At 41.8% G+C, this 21,723-nt stretch overlaps 1 protein-coding gene across 1 annotated transcript in view; it reads right to left on the bottom strand.

Annotated features, from left to right (window-relative positions):
- The window catches only part of ADARB1 (adenosine deaminase, RNA-specific, B1), a 58,598-nt gene extending 47,161 nt beyond the window's left edge, over positions 1-11,437 (bottom strand). The window contains exon 1 of the mRNA XM_009891391.1: positions 11,399-11,437. The gene's annotated coding sequence lies outside the window, so the exon portion shown is untranslated. The remainder of the gene's footprint in view (positions 1-11,398) is intronic.
- Between the last annotated feature and the right edge of the window lie 10,286 nt (positions 11,438-21,723).

Genomic DNA, 21,723 nt, shown 5'->3' with positions numbered 1-21,723 from the left:
TCACATGCCTGCAGACATCCTGAATTTCCTTCCACCACCGCAAAACATTTATGACTATCCCAGTTTGTGACCCAAACAAGTGTCTTTGCTCAGGCAGGATGATTCTTTTTCACTCCCCAACCCTGTCTCTAGAAAGACACTGATTTAAGTAACCAAGACAATAGTGGACAAACAGGGAGAAGAATCAGTGACAAGAGATGCAGAAACACACTTCTGAGCACAGTAAAGCTATTCACACAGACAGTTTAAACTCAAGCATATCATAAAAATATGACAAGACAGACAAAGTCAGCGGGGAGCTTTACTACTTGTCACCAGCATTACAGAATTTCAAGGAGCACGGAACTAAAATACTTGACTCACACACACTACTTCTGAACAAACCACAGAATTTCCACAACTTTTTTTTTTTTTTTTTAATCCAAAGACTATGTGCAAAATGACTAGTAAACTCATCTTAAACACATCATAGCTTCAGGTAAGCTGTGAGTTTGAGAATGGCAATTTCTCTCCTGCACCTGTCATCATTAACCTTGAGTACCACAACCTCTCCACTGCCCTGTAACAAATTCTGTTTTCCAGGTAACGTGCATACTCAAAGAGCTTCTTAGACCATCGCTTCCAGCCTGGGTACACGTACGTGTACTCATCCTCTAAGCAGCAGGTTGATCTCCTTCCTTCATCCCTTTTGCTTCACAGAAAACTTGTGCGGCCCTTCATGCCCAGCCCAGCTCCATCATACTCTCATACAGCTGCAAGACCACCTGAAACTTCATGTCACAAAGATGTGAGCTGTGACTGTCCCACCAGGCTTTAGAGTGAGCACTATCACACCAGGAATAAGCTCCCTGTAAGTACCCAGAAAGCTGTAACATTACCTTCTCAAATCCTACCCCAAAGCTCTCTCTTGCTGCAATGCTCAATGGTCTTAGAAACTGCAATCCAGGAGCAGGGCTGTGAGTCCAGGTTGCATTGCTGACCTTGCAACACCATTTAACATACTATTTATCTTTTCTTCCACAGCACTAAAACTGACAGGCTTCACAAATCTTTTTTTTTATTTATTATTTAAATAAGTGTGCTAAACAGATTTTGGAAGCATCAGTTAAGATGAACAGACCGGAAGTAGGACAGTTGACAGAAGAGCTGTAAGACATGTAAGAGATGCGATGCTAAGTAATAAATATTGCAGCCAAACAACACTCTGTCCACATTTTCTAATGGAGCGTTTGCATCCTTTTAAGGTTTAACCATATGGGTTTAAGAGTCAGGCTAACTATATTCTTGGCGTATAATGAATGACCAAATTTTTTCCTAATCTTTTCCTTATAAAAAAATACACTTGAGAAAAATTAGCAGCACTCCAGCACCCAGGACTGCAATAACGGATCACTCCTGTGTTCATCTCCTCACTGACCTGCTCCTTTGCAGAAGTCACCTGGCACAGATCCCAGGCTAGTAAGCCCAGCTGAGCCTGGCTGACTGCCTACCAAGCCTGCATCTGCACCCCGTGCTTTCCTATACTTTGATTCCCCAGATGTTGTGCTGCAGGCACCGAAACTCGCCCTGCATCGAGGAAAAAGGGTTCAGGCTGGAGAATTGGGTGGAGAGGAACCTTATGAAATTCAAGAAGGGCAAGTGTAGGGTACAGCATCTGGGGAGGAATAACCCCATGCATCAGTACAAGTTGGGGGCTGACCTCCTGGAGAGCAGCTCTGTGGAAAGGGACCTGGGAGTCTGGTGGACAACAGAATGACCATAAGCCAGCAATGTCCCCTTGTGGCCAAGAAGGCCAATGGCATCCTGGGGTGCATCAAGAAGAGTGTGGCCAGCAGGTCGAGGGAGGTCATCCTCCCCCTCTACTCTGCTCTTGTGAGGCCGCATCTGGAGTCCTGTGTCCAGTTCTGGGCTCCTTGGTTCAAGAAGGACAGGTGACTACTGGAGAGGGTCCAGCAAATGGCTAAAAAGATGATGAGGGGATTAGAACATCGCTCTTATGAGGGAAGGCTGAGGGACTTGGGTCTTGCCAGTCTAGAGAAAAGAAGGCTGAGGGGGGATCTTATTAATGCTTATAAATACTTAGAGGGAGGGTGCCAGAGGGATGGGAACACTCTTTTTTCAGTGGTGCCCAGTGATAGGACAAGAGGTAGCGGGCACAAACTTGAACATAGGAAGTTCCATCTAAACATGAGGAGGAGCTTCTTTACTTTGAGGGTGGCAGAGGCCTGGAACAGGCTGCCCAGAGAGGTTGTAGAGTCTCCCACTCTGGAGACATTCAAAACCCACCTGGACACCATCCTGTGCAACCTGCTGTAGGTGATCCTGCTGTGGCAGGGGGGTTGGACTAGGTGATCTCCAGAGGTCCCTTCCAATCCTGACCATTCTGTGATTCTGTGGATTATGCACCCTATGTGATCCTACCACTACATTTCAACTCAACAATACACGTTCCCACTGCAAAGCCGTGCGCGCACCATTTTCCTGGGCAGGGAAGAGCTAGAAAAAGAACTATTAACATATATATAATATTTTAGTGTTCTAACAGATACGGATTCATGGACTCCACAAGCATCCATAGACCCTTTGCTTGGCAAACAACTGCTCAACTGATCTGGACTGAACTTGCCTGGGAAAAATACAAAGAAATTTTCCAAGCAGCCAGGGATCAGGTTAGGAAAACTAAAGCCCAGATAGAGTTGAATCTGGCCAGGGGCATCAGGGGCAACAACAAAGTCTTCTATAGGTATGTCAGTGACAAAAGGAAGACAAGGGAAAATATGGGCCCACTCAGGAAGGAAACTGGAGACCTGGTCACCCAGGACATGGACAAGGATGAGGTACTCAATGACTTTTTTGCCTCAGTCTTCACTGGTAATGGCTCTAGCCACACCACCCAAGTTGCAGAAGGCAAAGTCAGAGACTGGGAGAATGAAGAACCATCCACTGTAGGAGAAGACTAGGTTCCAGACCAGCTGAGGAACCTAAAGGTGCACAAGTCCATGGGACCTGATAAGACTGATCCATGGGTCCTGAGGGAACTGGCGGATGAAGTTGCCAAGTCACAATCCATCATATTTGAGAAGTCATGGCAGTCTGGTGAAGTCCCTGCTGACTGAAAAAGGGGAAACATAACCCCCATTTTCAAAAAGGGAAAAAAGGAAGACCTGGGGAACTACTGGCCAGTCAGTCTCACCTCTGTGCCCATGGAGCAGATCCTCCTGGAAACTATGCTAAGGCACATGGAAAATAAGAAGGTGATTGGTGACAGCCAACATGGCTTCATTAAGGGCAAATCGTGCCTAACAAGTTTGGTGGCCTTTTATGACAGTGTTACAGCGTTGGTGGATAAGGGCAGAGCAACCAATGTCATCTACCTGGACTTATGCAAAGCGTTTGAGACTGTCCCACACAACATCCTTGTCTTTAAATTAGAGAGACATGGATTTGACCAATGGACCACTCGGTGAATCAGGAACTGGCTGGATGGTTGCACTCAAAGAGTTGTGGTAAACAGCTCAACGTCCAAGTGGTGATCAGTGATGAGCAGTGTTCCTCAGGGGTCAGTACTGTTTAATGTCTCTGTCAGTGACATGGATGTTGGGATTGAGTGCACCCTCAGCAAGCTTGCTGCCAGCACCTCTAGTGGGAGGTGTCCCTGCCTATGACAGGGGAGTTTGAACGAGATGATCTTTAAGGTCCTTTCCAACCTAAACCATTCTCTGAATCTATGATTCTACTTGGCCCTACACTAAAACTGTCCTACCAAGGTGTCCTGGTTTCAGCAGGGATGGGGTTAATTTTCCCAAGGAGCCAGCAGGGGACACAAGTATTCCATGCCAAGTGACCCATGCCCAGGTTTGGAGGGGGGAGCTAGCCGGGGGGAGGAGGCAGGAAGTCGCGGCGGGGAGCGGGCTGCAGCGGTCCGGGTCAGGTCGGGGACCGGCGGCACTGTAATCGCGTTCGTGTATTCCTTTACCGGTGTTATTGTTATTGTTTTCTCTTGCTTTTGCTGTTTTGTTAAACTACTTTTATCTCAACCCACGAGTTTCTGCCTTATTCCTTCTGATTCTGCCCACGGCTGTGGGAGTTGTGCGAGCGGCCGCGTGGTTCTTTGTTCCCGGCTGGGGCCAAACCACGACTTCAAGGCTAAGATTTGACTTTGATTACTAAAGCAAGGAATAAAGCACTCGAAGTCTCTTGTAGAGCATCATGGGTGGAAGGCTATGCTGGGAAGTTACGTATTTTTCATTGCAACTCCCCTATGTCAAGCACATCACTACAGCAAGATGACAGCATGCATCTGATAGAAGTAACACATGGCTGATTTCCATTACAACTAACTTCAACGACCACCCTCTTAAAGTCAAAAATACTTTGAAGAGAATGGATTAGATGTATTCATTAATGAGGTACAAATAACATCTACTTTTCCTAGCAAATAACATTCAAACAGTACGTGTAACATGCAGTAGACAGTACTTAGCTGGGGCAGAGAGAATGAACTTCTCAGCACCTCTTGTACACTTATTAATTAAGAGACTCATCTTCCAAACTTGCTCCCACAGTAGTATATGAATTTGATTATTTTTTTTTTTTCACCTGGCTTTCAGAGGTACAAGATTAGGTAATTAAAAAAAAAGATTTTTAAAAGCCCTTCCATATGAAATCGGGCCCATGTAGGCTTTCAGAAATTGGGGGTAGATTTTTTGAGAAAAAGGAATCTGAATCCAGGCTGCTCACTACAGAAAAGAGCTTCCTCTCTTGCAAAGGCATGCTTGATTACTTCTGTAATCATTAATATGTCAGTTATCATTTCACTTTGAAGAAGGAACAACATTTTTGACTTCTTTGACCTTCCAAACTTTTATTCAAGCAGCTTTCATAATGCAGCAAAATTGCAATAATAAACTCATTCACTGCCTGTAAATAATCCATTTAGCAACAGATGCCCAGAAACCTTTCAGGTCCTACAGGCGCAAAGTCTCCACACTGCTTCAGCATCAAAGTTTTCGTAATTGTCAGTGGCATCTGAGCTGAAAGGACAGCTTCCAAAAGGACTCCACTGAAGCCATGTATTTGCCTTGGACAGCAGGTGCGAGTAAACTCTCAAGTTTTATTCTTACAAACCTGCTCTGAGGTAAGTGACACAACTGGAGCAATACTCTTTTGAGACTACTGGAAAACCTTTAATTTTTGGGAAAAAAAAGTAAGAATAAAGGAAAAAGCCTAATTGCTGCTCAGAGATTTACGGAGCTTTCAAAAATAACAATAAGGAATAACTGACATAAATATTAGTTAACTGCTTTGGGTCAGTGCATATACAGCATTTTATACGTGGAATAGGACTGTGGAGAAAGCCTGCTCCTTGGCTCCACAAACTGTTTTTTCTCAGGTATACTGCTAAAATAAATTCAGGTTTCAACTGTACTATGCTGGTGTAGTAAAGGGGATTTTTGATTTTAATATGGAGCGACAAGCCATAGTCCAGCTGTTAGTTAAATACAGTCACTGAAGCCAAGTAATTCTGCGTAGCACCACACCCTGTAAGATTTAGACTACAAGCAGTACTACAAAAAGATTTCCTTTCCTAAATACATTACATGCCAGCCATGTCAAACAGGAAAATGACATCTAAATGTCCAATTTAAGTAAAGTCACAGAAAAGTACAGTATATTTACACTTTTAACTCTCTCCTGGTTTTGAGTCTCTATTTCCCATAGAGTATTTCCAAAGACAGGAAGAACACCAGAAGTACTTCAAAATGTAAAAGCAAATACTGTTGTGTTGGCTAGTACTTCCCCAAGAGACTACTTGAAAGATTTTTAACTAAATGTTAGCTATAGTGTAGTGTGGACAATACATGAGTACAAAGAAAGACAAAACTTGCGTGTCTTTCATTTGAATATTCTTGTGTATACACTGCACACAAAAACAGTTGTGAAAGATGTTTCTAACAGTTATCTTGGTTTATCCTTATCCTTGAAGAAAAAACTAGATATACCTTGAAAGTTAAATTTAGCGGCTACCCAATGTTTTATGTTAACAGAGAATGGCATATAAGCAAAAAAATAACCTGACAGATGAAACAAAACTATTATTAGAAGGAAGTAAAAGTCAGAAAGCTGCAGCTTTAGAGAAGTTTCATATTCGTTAAAAAGTACTCTCCTTCCAAACTTTGAAAGCTAAGTGAAAGAAAATGTTGGGACACGTTGAAACATTGTGTTCAAAATATTTCTTTTACTCTATAAATCCAAACAGAAAACACTTAGCAATGAAGGTTCAAACCTCCCTTTAAAACACCTCCATTTATGACACACCACCTCCCCACACCCCCCCCAGTACTTTGTTTCGACCATACATCAGTTAAAACACTACCTTTATGCTCTGATCGTTTCTTTCGCCTCCATTTACAGTGTCGCTGGACCATGTGGAAGAGGGTCACCATGCCAAGAGCCGTGGCTAGAAGAGATGCCATGCACACACCTACAGTCCGCTACCAGCCTGGCTCACCACCCTGCTGCAACCCCTCACCCCCTTCTAACAAGAAGTGATGTATTCCTGAAAGGAATACCCCTGCATTTCCTTGCACTGTCTTCACCCACCTGATGCCAGTTCCTTGAACTGTAGGATGCATTGATGCACAGTCTGATGAACAAAGATGAACAAACCATGCAGCTCATCCCTACCCACCGCAAGAGGCACATGTGACAATTAACCCTTCAGCAAACAAAAGGGGCAAGGAAGGACAGTTTTCTCAAAAGCACATCAAAGGCATCCTTGCTACTGGGTGTGGAAAGGCAAATTTATTTTTATTTTGTTATTTAAAAAGGAGAGCAGCTCTTTGGTGTGGCTTCAGCCTTATACATATCTTAGAAACAAGGAGAGACATAAGCAAGGAAATGTTTATACATCTTAATGCATGAAACCAAGACACTTTCAGCATCCTTTGTAATTGTTTCTCATGTTCTTAGTTATGCATTTCACACATTGCCTAGAAATGCACATAATATTTTTGTGAATAGCAGGAATACACAAATATGTAAATCTCAAAGAGCAATGTTTCAGTCAGACATTTTCCATACGAGGGTTTGTATGCCAGGTCTTACTGACAGACTTCCCAATGTCAACATGAACTGTAGCATTTTCCAGCCTTTTTATAAACAAAAAAGCAACATGTGACATTACAGGATAATGTGATATTATCCTGTTTCCCCACTTTGAGCAACCAACCGAACACACGTTCATCCTGTGGATTAGCAGCACGGACAGAGGGTTGCAGCTATCCTTTAATCCTGCCTGCAGATTAAACCTTGCAGGACAAAAAACATCTTCCAGCAGGGAATGTTTGCAAATGTAAGCTCCACAGGTTTCTTCAGTGTGTTATTAGAGTAAGGAGACTTCTCTGACAAGTCACCTCCACCTGCTTTCAGACCTTCATTTCTCAGTATATCAGGCCTTGGCTCTTTGGAAAACAGCACATAACCAAATCTGGATAAACTCTGGTAGATGACTTATATGGACCATCACATTTTGACAACTAGCCAGGCTGACATTTTTGGAAAAACATTGCCACTGCCATTTTAAATTAGCAGTACTTCACTAACCAAAGCCAACACACTCAAGCTCTCCACCGGGATTGGGTTGACCTGCTAACAAGGAGCCCAACCCCTCCACCTCCTGCTCCCTCTGCTGGCACTTGTTCTCCTTATCCTAGGTACTCGCTTTTTCCATCTCCAGTCTGTGATGGAAAACTTCTGAGATTGAGTTAACTTGTTGGCAGAAATTATTTCTGCAGGAAGCCTAAGTGCTAAGGCCTGCAAACTTCCCCGCTTACTTCAGCAGAGCTGAAGTTCTACTTCAGCATCAATGTTAATGGACACTACTTCACTAAGGATGAAGAAACATCAACAGGACCATTCATGCCCAGTTTACACCATTTAAAAAGAACTTGCCATGGTGGAATGAGCCACTAATGCCATGGTTATGCTACCACATGTTCACCACCATCAAGAAGCCCAGGAAGAAATGAGTTCCATCATCATCTAAGACCAAGTCCCCAGCCAGTCTTCTGTTGGGCAACAAGGTGTCATATTCCTATACCGCAGACATAAGGTCAGGTGTTTTATGCTTCCAGCATCTCTCCTTTCTTTACTAAATACTGCCTGCTTGGGCTCACAGACCAGAGACATGCTCTGGATTAACATAGCAGTATTTCTCCCTTCTTGGAAACAAGAAATAGCCACACTTATTAGTGTCAGACAATAGTTTGACATCAGGCCCTGCAATGCTACATCCTGACGGGTCCACACAGTCACGGCAAGATTAAGGCAGACATCAAGAAAACGCCAGTGAAGCCCACAGTTCCAGTGTCAGCACAGGCACTAACTGAGCACGGGCAGAGCGTTTCTCATCTGACCAGACCTAATTTAAGTCTGAAGTTAGCGCGTGCCTCACTAATTAATAGTTTCAGGTGAAGATTGACATTTAAATCCACATTAAGCTGTGCATGATGGGGAAAGGACAAGGAGGGTAAGGCATCTGCATCTAAATAGCCTTGAAGGAAAAGCACCACTGATACACAGAGCAAAAAAGGGAAGAAACACTCCTTAGGGGAATGGGAATTCATTCTGTTCCTTTGAGCAAACAGCATACTTTGTAAAAAGAAAAAAAGCAGCCCATGAATCCACTGAGCTCTTTACCATAATTCTTCCAGCTGTTGAAACTTTCACCACCTTGTTCTCACCACAGGTGAGAAAGATGTACATAACAATGTGTATTTCTCCTTCCCTTTCAGAGAAGAGTTGCTGCATTAGGTATTGAAAGTTCGAAAGTGATTTTACCTTCAACAATTATTTTATCTGCCCTAACCTGCCAGAGATTTTGTTCACAGGACTTGGTGTAAAGACTGAAAAAAGACTCCTCCAGCTCATCCCTGTAGCTTTCCTCTCCAAAGCAGCTCCTACTCTACTGACGACTGCTCCCCAAAGCAAAGAGCCTCTAGAGTATGATAATCAGGAAGACAACCTGAGATAATTTCAGCTTGAAGAATGACAGCTTTCAATAAAGTGTCTAAAATCTGACTACTAAGAAAAGTACACTATGCACTCAGGAGAGAAACTTAGTGACCCACTGCATTTGCTTGCAGTTGGCACATTAATGACAGTTTTAGGAAATAAAATTATGCAATATGTAATATGCATGAGATTCAATATTCAATATCCAAAAATATATTGCAAAGTCTGCGTGATTAGAACAAAGCAGGTTAAAAGCTGAATGCAAGGAGACAGATGTGACACACCAGAACAAAAATGCAGCATTCAGTTTTAATGTGTACCTTGGAAGCAGTAAATCCTGTAACATCTTGTATTTCACAGACTCGACGCCTACAAAGGCATCAAGGAGAAACTGGACTCTGTCTCTCCAAAGAAAAAGCAATTCCCAGGGGGAATTTGGTTACATACCCTACACATCTTGAATACCTCCATCTCACTCACATCACTGAATTAGGAACACAGAGACACTAAACTAAGGTATCCTCCACCAAAACCCCAGAGGTAAACTAACCCAAGCGAGACCAGAGACTATACATCAAGACTGACGGAAAAGTTCACTAGCTTCTCAATTCTCTCTTCTACCACCTAGATCACCAGAACAAAGTCAGACTACGTTTCCGTGGATTTATGGCTTGTGATAGACAGGGTCTTGTGGCTAAGTATTTGCGAATTCCACGTGGAGACCCTGGAGATGTGGCACCTACAGTCCCTTCCCGTCTAGGTTGCCTAGCACCAAGAAGCTTAAAGCCAAGCGGCAGCCCTTCTGCCAGACACAGCACTCGGCAAGTGTCTCCTTCACCCAGCACTCTTCACAAAACTCATGGGAATAATCTGTCATATCGGTAGGTACCCACCAGACTCACTCCAAATCAACTAAGTTGGAAAGTTGCTGGGGAGGAAGAGAGAACAATAAAGGAGAAAAAAAGAAAAGGAGAAAGAGAACAATAAGAGTTTGAGCACAGAACACAAAAGAAATTCACTACTATGTGGGTTTTTTTAAATATGTTGTATGAAAATCTCTATGCACCAAAAACACCCTTGCAAATCTCGTTTACTTACAGATTTGTCTGCTATTATCAGCTTACGTTATACAGTCTTTGAAGAAACAGTTGCACACTATATTTTGTAAGCACGATTAGGGATTTTTTTTCCCCACACGCAATTCACATACTTTTGAAGCACGAGGATAGCATTACAGGCCAACAACAAGTTTTCCTTCAAGTCTTGTGTACTGCAGCAAGAATGAATATAAGTTAGCAGCAACCACTAATTACAGCCTGAGCATTTGGTTGGCACAGCAAATCTCAAAACATAAAGCTGCTGTGTGCACACCAGGAACACCAAGAGCTCTGATACCGTATGCCTCAGCTTGCAGTTCAACTCCTCGGGTGATTGAATCCACTCCAACAGCACCATCTACTGTTACACTACATAAATAATTGATTTTACATCTCTTGCTCCCTTGACCAAAGAAATCTAAAGCCTACCTCCAAATTAGAAATAACTTATTATATTTGCAGATATATTCTACAGTAAACTACTTTGTAACCTATATTTATTAAAAAGTTTTGTTTCAGGTACCACCACCTATCCTTCTTACTGGCGTGCTTTGAGGACTGAACATCTGATTTTTAACATACATTATCTCTGAAGGACTCCTCAAATACTCATGACTGCCAGAAATGTATTTAAGATATGCTTCTAAATAAAAAAATGGTAACCATTCAGAGAAGAAAACTGAGCAGTCTAGATCTCCCAGTAAGTAACATCAGTATTTTCATCATCATTTAAAAGATAATAGATGCAGCTACACAGTGGTGCTAAGGAAAACAATAGCCAATTGGAAGAAAAATCTAAAATAGTTTTGAAGGAGATCTCAAAGACTCAAAGATCTTGAAGTTACTTATAAAAAGAAAAAAAAAAGTCATGCAAGGTGAGGTGATGTTTGGTGTTAGGAGACAGACTTATAAATTGGACATATTTCTTCTTTTCCCACCACAATCAGTTAGCAAGCTTGGCTCAAACACTCAGCCACCTCAAGTCCTACATGTCAGCTTTGCATATTTATTTTATTAATATGGATTGGATAAAATTTGCAGTCAGAAGGGTAAGCAATTTTTTGTAACACATGTACATTAACTTGATACAGTTAGATATTTCTTAACAATATTTTCTCTATATTCAAACTGTACTGATCCAATATCTTTGAAGTTATATATGAAATAAAGTTTAAAATAACTCTTTAAATGCATTACAATGAATTCTGTCCTCCAAGTTATGATCTGAATGCATCAATCAGAAAACAAAGAATCTCGCTATATATTTGCAAATATGGTCTGCTTACCTTTTTAACTTTTAGAGACACATGCTGATTCTGCAACCTGCAAAAAGAGGAAATACAGTTAGTATTTTTTTCTTTTACAAATTTAAGTGCATTACAAATGCCAACTCCTGACCTTAAAAGGGACAAATTTCTGATTCTGTAAGAATAAATAGTATATACTGCATATACAGAGCCACAGAGCCAACTGCCTTATAACCACAGCAAAGGTAGGGGGAGAAACAATTCTGGACATTCCTGGTTGGGAAAAAAATAAAAAAGTTTTAAAAAAAAAAATAATCAAGACTGAAGCTGTTTATTACTTGGGGCCAGGAGAAACATCTCAGAGGTACAAGCAACCCTTTAGCAGACCCCAATCTGCAATGTCTGCACCTTCTAGCAGAAAGGGTCAATGAAAATTTGGCCAATAATAGCTTAAAACTAAAATAAACTTCTGTGCTATCACAGCCAATTTATCCTGCAAGCAATTCTAAAGTTGTCTTCTTGTTAGAATTTTTTCATTTAGATGTTAAATTTTATTATTAGTCATTGATTTTAAACCATATAAGCAACATCTCAAACCCCTTTTCAAACACTGGTTTCCTGATACTACTGGCATCAGCTTGCATTCTCCTGAACGGCCTGCAAACCTGGAAAATCCCTCAACTACCAGCAGCGGGGTAGGAAAGAAATGGCAGACGTAGGGTAAGAAGGGTACAGGATAACGGGAAGGACTAATGCTGCAAGAAGTTTTCTTTTATTTCCAGAAATATATATAAACAGCACAGCTGTTCAGTTAGGAACAGATGGTTTTATTTTTACCAATAACCTGCTAGTTACAAGAAAATATTTATGTGACTCTATCAATGTGAAGAAACACTATTCTAAAATGGTTCAGCAAATCACAGAAGCTATTTCCAAAGCAACAGAGTATTTCAGCCAAGCGGCTACATTCTGCAATAACACACACACACACAGTCCAACAGTTGATCAGAGTGGGGACACCACCTGTACCTCTAAAGAATTTTGATACTGGCACATTGAAAAGACAAGAATTCTCTGCTGTTACACTGCCCACAAGAGGGTGCTGGCACCCTACAAAAACTTTCACTAAATTTAAATTGCACAGAATGCACAGCACAGCTATGGACGATACAAACTGATGGATGCATGTATCATACCTTAAACTGTTTTAGTCAAGTTAGACAATAAGCAATCTGACACAATATTTAAAGTCCATATACTAGAAGATTGCATTAATTCAATCTTGTTTCTTTTTTCACAGACATCTCCCAACACTTCATGGTGGCATTTTCCAATAATCCAGAAAAATATGCCAATGATATACTGGTCTTAGCATAAAGTAGCAGAAATGCCTAGGAAGTTCAATGCAGTGTCAACTGAAGTCAGCTTCCCATGCTGCAATGGACTGTACTCAAGCCCACCAAATGGGGATACAATTTTTACAGCATGATGATTTACCATTTCCTCCAATATTTTCCATACCTAGTAGCTCCATATCCACAACAAAAACTCTTCCAAACCCTTGGAATATGAGCTATAAAATATGTGTGATGTGAAATTCCAGTATTTGTGGCAACATCCACCAAATTTATTTTTTTTTTTTTTAAATGAGTGTTTGATAATTCTCATTCTATGTGAGCATTGCTTTAATAAAGTTATAATTAATCCTGAGGCAACATATTGCTGGTAATTTTTAACTAAGTTTTTACATTAGTATAACCTTGAGGTTTTTTTAGACACGGTATTCCTTATATGCAATATTACCCTACTCGGTAATACCCTGAGTTTCAAACAAACTAAAGAAACACAATTCATGAGACTTGGGACTTAAAATAAGTTTACCTCTAAGTGTAAAAAAAATCCTTATATATTGACAGCTGCAGCCAGTTTTACAGGGTAAGAACCAGCCCATAGGCACAATGCATAAAAAAGTTTTACAGTACTACTTAAAAACACATTTCCAGTGAAAATCCAAACATTTATTTTCTAACTCTTAGCTTTCTAGCTGGCAAACTGCAGCCCTGCAAGTCTGTATTGAAGGAGGTAAATGGCAGCTGGCAGGGCAGACAGGACGGGTGCTGCCAGCTTCTCCAGGCAGGGCTGGGTGCTGCTTCTGCAGAACACAGCCACACTGGACCAATGTACCTTTGCCCACCCCCAAGACGTTACACTTGCCTGCTCAACACTAGGAAAAAATGCTTATTTTATTTTTTTTGTTTTAAACCTCCACCTATATTTTAATCTCATTCAAACTGGGCACACCATGCCATTTGCACTGGGTTTTCACAGTGGGCAGAGCCATATGTGCAGACATCTGCTCAGGGCTCTGAGGGCGTTTGCTCAGCAGAGGATCACTCTGCCCTGAGATTCTGTGGCAGCCCAGAACCCATGGTCCACCACTAACCCCCTCCACTGGCAAGCATGGGCTGACGAAGCAAGCTCCATTGCTGAAGGACCATGGGCAGTAAAGACTGCCAGAGGGAAAAATGAGACTTGTAACACCTTAAGCCAGTAAAGAAAGGGGGAGATACCACTATGAGAAAGAAATATACCACTATGGGAAAGGAAGGGAAATACCACTATGTTACAACAAACAGGAAGAACATGTCCAACATGTCCTACCTGGCTCTGCCTGGTGGCAGATGGATACTTCAGGCATTGTTCAAGTCCCAACATGCTTCCCCACCACCTTTTGGAGGAAGCAAACGCTTTGCTTGCCAGGAGGGGCTCCTCTAGGAGCTCAGCACCTCCCTGCAGCATCTCCACATTGTTAGTTCCTAAAAAAAAATCAATAAACCAATTCTTAGTCCCTTAGGAATGTCAGGAAACAGGCCCTAAAGACAGATATGCACATTGCCTTGTTGGCATTTGCTATCCTCATGAAACTACAATTGTTACAGACAGGAGTAAAATAAAGAGTTGAAAAGCAAGCCTGAGAAGAGTTCTTTTTCATCACATGGCTTGAATAACAACTAAAAATCAAAACAAAGGGAAATCAAGTGACATCTGAACAGCTTCATTTCTAAAAATGACTAGTGAGTTTATTTTCCAGCAACAGTTTGGAAACACACCCAACAGGATTTCTCCCAGGGCAGAAAAGGATACTTGAAAACCATTTGAAGAACACATGCTGGACATTTAGGACTTCCTGAAAATACTAACTTTTTAAGGCTCAACTGAAAATGTTTCAAGGCAATGAGAATCAAATCAGAGATCTGATGACTAACTTCATTACATAGACTGCACCTCACATGTATAAAGCAGCATCTGTAGTTTCTCAGAGGTAATCTGCTGGCCCTTTGAAAATTTCCTACAGAAAAAGGCACTGAGAAGTGCATCCAGCTAAAATTTTGAGGTCTTCATTGGTCAACAAACAGTCTTAAAGATGTTTGAGAAAGGAGAAAGATTTCAGGGCTCTCCTTAATCAATGAAGATCTTCCTTGAAGGCAACGAAGGCCTTCTTCACTGAGCAGGTGGCAGGGGTCCTGTGACCCCAACTCTACAGCTATTGCTGCTACCTTGTCTGAATAACACCCTGCCCCATCCCAGGAGCCATCAGCCCATTCCATGCCCATCTCCTCCAGCTCAGAGAAGAGGCACACTGCCAGGCAGAGACCCACATTACAGGGTCAGACAATGGGATGCCCTGTCCCGGGCTCCTCCACAGGGAGCCACCGCCCCAGGTCCCAGGGGTGACACCAGTGGAAGAGTCAAGGGGAGCAGGCACCCTCATGTTGGGCACACATGCAAATGCATCCGTGTTCCTCTCTGGTAACTTACAGTGATTTTCCAACATATTTTAAATTTGCAAAACGCTAGAAGCATCAATTCAGTTCTGTAAGACTGTGGGGAAAAAAAGGATGTCTGATTACAGAGACCTCCAAAACGCCCACCCACAAGGGACAGGACCTGAAGACAGAAACCTGCAAGAACCACCCAAAAGTGGCAAGGCAACTATCTGGAGGCACTCACCACCAGCCATGTGGACAGGACAAAAAACCACTACTTCCAATCTTCATATATTTACTTTCCTATTTATTTTACTTTTCTGGTGTTGAAAAAACACAGGAAAGCTGCCGAGGCATCTCAACTGCAAATGTCCACATGACAAAAAACACAGGTATGTTAAATCCAGCATTCTCTGCCTTTCCAATTTTAACACTGGGTCAGGAAATACTGCTGCTTAGAGATGGAAAACCAATTGGATTGCTCAGCTCATTTTTGCTTGGTTCACGTCCTAATGCAGATTGATTCAAGACATTTCACAGAGAGGCCAAATAAGAAACTCAAAAGATGGTGTATTTTTCATGCAGACATAGCCACGGTTTTTGCTAAGTGATTTACACCTTCCCTAGGCACCAGAGAAACTAGGATTTTTATTAATTAAAATAGACTTGCTTCAGCCTCTCAAACCCAGATTAAGGCAAGCAGCTGGAAGAAACCTTTACTCCAGCCTAAACTATCCACCCATTCCTCTGCTGGGACACAAGCAAGTGCCAATACACTCCAGATGATTATGATTTTTTGGTTGGTTATATTTAATTTCTAGAATTTGTCCCTCAGTACTTTTCTATACTATCTTCAAGTGGTGGACTTAGTAGTATTAGGTTTACAGCTGAACTCTATGATCGTAAAGGTGTTTTCCAATCTAAATGACTCTATGATTCTTCTCCTTTAACTAGGAATTTTTCCCACTTCAAACTGCCACTACCAGTTTCCAAAGGCAAGGGTGCCTCCAGTTTGATACCAGCTGTGAAGAGCTATCAGGGCTTTGGTCCCACTCTTCTTCTCCTGTTCTCCCAGGGACCACAGGGAAGAGATGCTGTTATGGAAGATTTTGCTCCTGACTCCAGAAAACTATAGCATTAGCCTACAATAGAACACACGACATGTCTTTTCATACACAAAGGCGACAAGCCTCTGCCGTAAACTATAAACTCAGTACAACTACAGAACTGGGTTTTCCTTTGGACATAGTTTTTCCACCTAAATATGAAGAAACAATTTCACTCCTATGATGGTACATACCTTAATTTATCAGACTGAATTAATAATAGCCCAAATCCAAATCACGATCCCTATATCCCCTTTGAATAGCTCATTTAAAATTCTAAAATAAATTAGGAAAGACTAACAACTGATTATCATAAGGAAAAAAATAGTTGGGGAAAAAAGGACATACATGCTGCAATTGGAAAAAGCAGTAACAGCAGTTTATACACAATACAAAACTGTCAAATGTGCCTCCCTCCCTTGGCATAAACCAAACTTTTCTTGAACTTACGTACAGAAAGTATCTGTTTGTAAGACACTGAAACCAAGTTCACTGAGACTTCAAAAGCTATGAAAATTCAGCAGCTGCTAAGCAATAGGAATCATGTTATTATACACAAGAAAAAAAGTATGCTACTCCACCAAGTAATATCCAAGCTATTACTGTTTCTGCTGCAGGTATCAAATAAGATTATGTTTATCATTTATTCTGGAACACTCAGATTCAAACGCGTTCAGGAACAAATAAAGGTGTAAAGTTTACTGCTTCATGACTTCCAAAACAACGCATCTTATTCACAGACTTCTACTTTTAAACGCAGCACAGGATGGCTGAGCTGCTGCCAAGCAGAAAAGCAAACCACTGTCATCAGCTGCTTCCAGCCACCCAGTGTAACAAGCGGTTGCTGATGAAGCTGGGAGACAGACCACTGATCAGCAAAGATGGGGGGAAGTATACCCATGCCAAGCAGCACCTGGTAATGAGACACACCTTGCTAGGAGCTCCCAGATCACTTCTGCAGCTTGAGGAACCAGCACTATTTATTGCTGGATTTAAAAGCAGGGCATTGAGTTAATATCTCTAGGGTTACCTATCTGCACCTGACAAAGGGAAGTGACATGAAGGAGATTAAAAACTTCTCCTGTCGACAAGATCTAAGGGGCACAGACACACCTACACATACAAATGACTGCAGGAAAAATCATCTTCTGCAGCCCAGCCAAAGAATTTCTTTAATTTTATCACTGAGCAGATTAGAAGGCAACTTTATTGCAGTTTATAGCACCTATATGAAGATAAAACAGCAGAGGAGGGTGCTGTAACTTCAGTAAAAGGAGTACACCAAGATAAAATATACAGGCTGGAAACAGGGCTTAACACAGATATTGTCTGTGCACATTTCAGGCTTAGCCTTTGATATGAATCATGATGCTAACCATTCTCCATCAGCCTGCAGCTCGCCAACAGCTTCCCCCACCAGGAGAAACAGCATGAAACTGCATCTGCTGTGCACAAAAAGCCAGGAAGTACAAAATAAACTGGGGAAACAAAAAATCATGGATTGCATGCATGTACCAAAGGCCAGGGCACCCAACAGCAGCAGCAAGTACTCTGCCATCACAGCAATCGCCCTCTCAAGCAGACAGGTTGTGGTCACTGCTGGTGCATGCTTTTTTAAAAATATATTTTGTGCATTTGACTTGGGAGGACTTAAGACATCTTTAATCCTTTGGCTTTAACTTGCACATTACAGGAACTCCATGCACAGGAAAGTTAAAAGACCACGGAAGAAATCCAAATCACTGTTTTCCCAAACAAAGGATCAGGGTGTGATTAGCTGGAAAACACATTTCCGGGTCAGTTGTTTTCTCCCTACTTCCCTATTTATGTACATAAACCCATTTTGTCCTCTCTATACCAGTTTTGTCTGCCTGCTGGGGACTGCAGGAGAGTGATGCAGGGACAGGAGAGGGGCTCAGCTCCAAGGGAGCTGGGAAGTGGAAGAGTTGTCAAAGGCTGCAGAGAGACATAACTTTTGCCCTTCTCTTGGACACAGGGTCGCTCACATACCAGTGGACACTGCTCTCCTACACCACCCCAGCCTGGCTGCAGCTGTTTGCACAGCCCAGCCTTGGGGCTGGAACATGAGCAAGGCCTCTGACCTACCTGGCAGGCACCCAGTGGCCCCTGCCCTGCAGCACAAGGCACGGAAACTGCAAACTGCCTCAAAGCAGCAGGGAGCCAAAAAAATAGCTCCTGTACTTTAAATTGGGTTTTATTCCCCACAGAGACCTGCTCTCAGGCCGTCGCAGCATGCAGGGAGAACGCACAGCAGCAGCCTCAGCAAGCCGAACTCAAAGCACCCCATGTTTGTAACAAGTCTCACAGATGGTCTGCATTTTCATGGTGGCAGCTTTCAGGATTTTTGTGTGTGCGTCTTATCACTGCGATATTTCTGGAAGAACCAGCTGCTGAACTTCTAAGAATACAAAAGTGTCACCTTTCACTTACAAAATCACATTTTTGCTTTTCCCCCCACTACAAATATGAGTATATTTGAAGAACTTCATGATAACTTTTGAGAGGGCTCTATCCCAGTCAGTCTTCTGAGTTTCTGGAAGCCCTTCCCGAGACCTGGCCGTTGCAGCTGGCTATCCTGGATCTCGCTACCACAGGACTGACTCAAACTCTCCCTTCCAGAGTAGTTCATTGTGTTATTCAATATTAAGTATCTCTATACTAAAAACAAAAACACCAACCACACTTATGGTGCAAAATCTGACTTCCATCACCACTCTGGTGTGTGGGCAGAGTGTTTGCTATCACAGAACATTAGACATTTTACAGCCACATTGTGCAGAAATGGTACTTACCACTTTCTCACTCAAGAAATTGTAATATACCCCCAAGTTTGACAAGACCATCAAGGGAAACACCAGGTAGAGTTTGGATAGAGCAGGATGAGAGTGAGAGAGGGGGAACACGCTGGTATGACCCAGGCACAGGCCAGGATGGCATGTCCAGAACAAACCCTTGGCTTGCATTACTTGCATACAGAAAAAGGTTTGAAAAGCCTTGTATGTTGTGATTCTTAAGCAGAAACCACAGCTGAGGGCAACTGGACCAAAACTTGTGATTGTATCAAGATGGAGACTCGAAACTACAGAAGACAATTTTTATATATTACCCCTATAGGCTGAGTTGTCAGTAGGTAACTCATATGCTCATTTTCGGAAGTCTTTTCAAGTTCAGATAAAGTTTGATAAATACATTTTCAGATAATGTAAAATCTCTTGCTGAGTATTAGAAGTTGCTCCTGATAACCAAGGAAGTGAGGCTAATGAGAGCAGAAATACTTACGCTTACTTTATTTACTAACTAAATTATACAGAGTGGTCCCAAAGAACGTCCTAGAAAGACAAATCTGAAACTACATATATTTAAGATGGGGAGAATTAATCAGTCAGTGATGAAAGTTCCAGATACAGAGCAAATTTCTTCTTCAATTTTGGGTGTTTGAAAAGTTCCATTTAAAAAAAATCTTATAATAGGGCTGAAAAATTTGGTTAAACAACTGTAATCTTGAATAGAAACACAGATGTTCAAAATGCAGCAAGCTGAAAAAATTCACTTCACTGGTCCATATGAAATACAAAATGCTTCTCCCAACTTACACCAAAAAACCCACCTTGCCCTGTGTTTGTGGGCTGTTGAGCCAACGTCTAGTGCCACATGTCTTCCCAGAGCATGGGGATTTCCATACGGCTTGTGCTTTTTTCCAGAAGCATCCCAAATAGCTCAGCTTTACTCAGCTGCAAAGCCTGCTATAGCTACGCACCAGCAGCTTCACCACGTCTCAAGCTGCTGCAGCTCTCAGCGCAGCCACAGCCAGGCTGGCACTCAGCGGGGACTCTCTGAGTTGGCAGATGTGGCAATGCAGTGCCCTTAAACATCAGGCTGTGTTTTTCCCTTCCCGGTGGAACGAAGGATGCTTAATATTTCAAACTACCAATATCCAGGTCAATCCAACAAAACCAAAGGGAAACATAAAATACAGCATTTAAGACTGAATGCAGAGCTCAGCACATGCTGAAGTTGAAGTTACAATTCATGGCTAGCGGATTTTGTGTCTACAATGTTCAGCAAAAAAAACTGAATACAGGATCCAGATGACCCCCAAAATCCAAACAATTAAATGGCAGGGCATTAAGATAAGTATTTATCAACAAAAGCTGGGTGATTCGCTTCTCCTAAGTACCAGTCTCCTATAACCTCATGGGAACTTTGGAGTTGTCTCTCCCCTTGATTAGCAAATACTACTTCTTTGATTTAACTACCACAGGTCACAGCAAATGCCATTTTCCACTAGTTCATAGCTAGCTAATCTCTTGGTTCTTATGCCAAAAGCCTATACTACGGTTGTAACAGCTATTAGTAGTCATGTTAGAAAAGAGGGGTGAAGAAATTTCAGTCTTAAAAAAAGGGACAAAAATATAAGTCACGTGGTTTTTTACTCCCATGAGTTAATCAAATGTAAGTCTTAATAATGAGTAAGAGAAATGGTATTTCAGTTACACATATTGAGATTCAGATATTAGTTTTAATATCATTTAGAGTAATTACAACATCTTGTTGGGGTTTTTTTTGTTGTTCCCATATCGGTTCCTCAACTTCAGTACTTCCGTGCTTACTTTCATCTGTGCTGCTGTCAACATCTGTATTCCCTACGTACTGTAAAGTCTATATTGCTGCTACTGCTGTTTGCTGTGATGAGACTTGAATTTGAACCCACAAAAGTGTTTTGCTGATTCATAAGCAATGCAGCGGTATAATTGTGATAACTAGGAAAGCTGGAGAAATATTTATGGCGGAAGCTGCAAAAAATATTTTTAGAAGAAAAATCCCTACACTTTGAATGGGAATTAATTCCTCTACATATTAGTTGGGCCAACTGCTGAGTAAGACTGGCCAAAAAGAAAGCCTTGTTGAGCAACAGCAGAAGGAGAAGTTTCAGAGAGGACCACATACTCCATGGGACTGCAGCGGTCAAACTGTACATTATCATTTACTAGAAATCTTGAGTGCAACAACAAAGCATTGGTTAGAAGCAGGCATGCTGACCTCACCTGGATTTTCAAATGGCTTTTGCCATCGAGAAACTGCACATTTTTCATAATAGTCACTATCATCAGTCATATGGGAAAGTGACAGAGCTGGAGTTAATACCACTCACATCAATGAAAAGAAATCAATATGGTATTTGATAGAACACCATAATAAGTAACTAGTTCTGCAGAGATGACAACGACTTCCAGGATGAGAGGCCGTAAAAAGAGAGAAGAAGCAGCCTGCCAGAGGGTACATTCTGTTGAGGAAAGTTTACCAATGCAAGGGAATTATTTATATGAGGAATTTGTCATTGCAGGAGGCATGGCAAAATTGCATACAGGACCCTGCCCATCTTTGCCATCTCTTGCAAACTGGTATCATTTCAAAGCAGAAGGTAAATAGGGAAGGACTACAGACTAATACGTGGCACAGGAAATTCGAG

This window comes from Charadrius vociferus, unplaced genomic scaffold, assembly GCF_000708025.1.
Source record: "Charadrius vociferus isolate BGI_N301 unplaced genomic scaffold, ASM70802v2 scaffold69, whole genome shotgun sequence".
NCBI classification, from domain to species: Eukaryota; Metazoa; Chordata; class Aves; order Charadriiformes; family Charadriidae; genus Charadrius; species Charadrius vociferus.
This window is presented reverse-complemented; position numbering and strand designations above follow the sequence as displayed.